Genomic DNA, 1123 nt, shown 5'->3' with positions numbered 1-1123 from the left:
AAGAACACACATCAGCCTGCACACTGAGAGTTAGTACGTGGGAAGAAGGGGGAGTAGAAGGGCAGCCTGTCACCGCTTGGCAAATCCTTTCCTCTCTGCACCTCAGTCTCTTCGTCTGAAAAATGGGGACACAACTCCCCAAGTGCTGGCAAGGGTGTGGAGCAGCAGGAATGCTCATTCACCGCTGCTGGGAACACAAATGGCTCAGCCACCTGGGAAGCAATTTAGCAGTTTCTGACAAAGCCAAACTCTCTCTTACCATTCGTCCATCCACTGTGCTCCTTGGTATTGACCAGATGAGTTGAAAACATGTCCACACATAAATCTGAGCAGGGATGTGTAGAGTAGTTTATTTCACTATGGCTCTAAGTTGGAAGCAACCAAGACGCCTTTCAATAGGTGGATGGATATTAAACTGTGGTACCTCCAGACAATGGAAGAGTATTCAACATTAAAAAAGAAATGAGCTCTCAAACCATTAAAAGACAAGAGGAAACTTGGATACAGATTAATAAGTGGAAGCAGTCAATCTGAAAAATCCACGTATTTTATGATTCCAACTCTGTGATAATCTGGAAAAGGCGTAACTATGGAGACAGGGACAAGATCAGTGATTGCTGGGGTTAAGTGAGGGGAAGGGATGAATTGGTGGAGCATGGAGGATTTTAGGACAGTGAAACTGTTCTGTGATACTGTAATGGAGTACCTGACTTTATGTTCTTGTCAAAACCCGTGAATTGTCCAACGCCCAGTGAACACTAATGTACACTGCAGACTTTGGGTGGTTATGATGTGTCAGTGTGGGTTCATGGATGGTAACAAATGTGTGGGTTGTTGATGATGGGGGCTGTGTCTGTGTGGGGGCAGAGGGCATATGGGAAATCTCTGTACTTTCTACTCAATTTTTCTGTGAACATAAAACTGCTCTGAAAAATAAAATCGATTTTTTTTTAATGGAGATAAAATCACCCAGATCTCAGGATGGGGTAAGCAAGCTAGTGCTTGTCAAAACAATGTAGGGGTACATTGGTTTATTGACATACGGGGCTGGTACTGTTTTGTTTTTTAAGTCCCAGCTGTACCAGAAATCTGCAGTGGGGATTAAGGTTGGTCATGCTGACTT

This window comes from Talpa occidentalis, unplaced genomic scaffold, assembly GCF_014898055.3.
Source record: "Talpa occidentalis isolate TD23 unplaced genomic scaffold, MPIMG_talOcc4v2.1 talOcc4.11, whole genome shotgun sequence".
Lineage (NCBI taxonomy): Eukaryota > Metazoa > Chordata > Mammalia > Eulipotyphla > Talpidae > Talpa > Talpa occidentalis.
Note: the sequence above shows the minus strand (reverse complement) of the source record.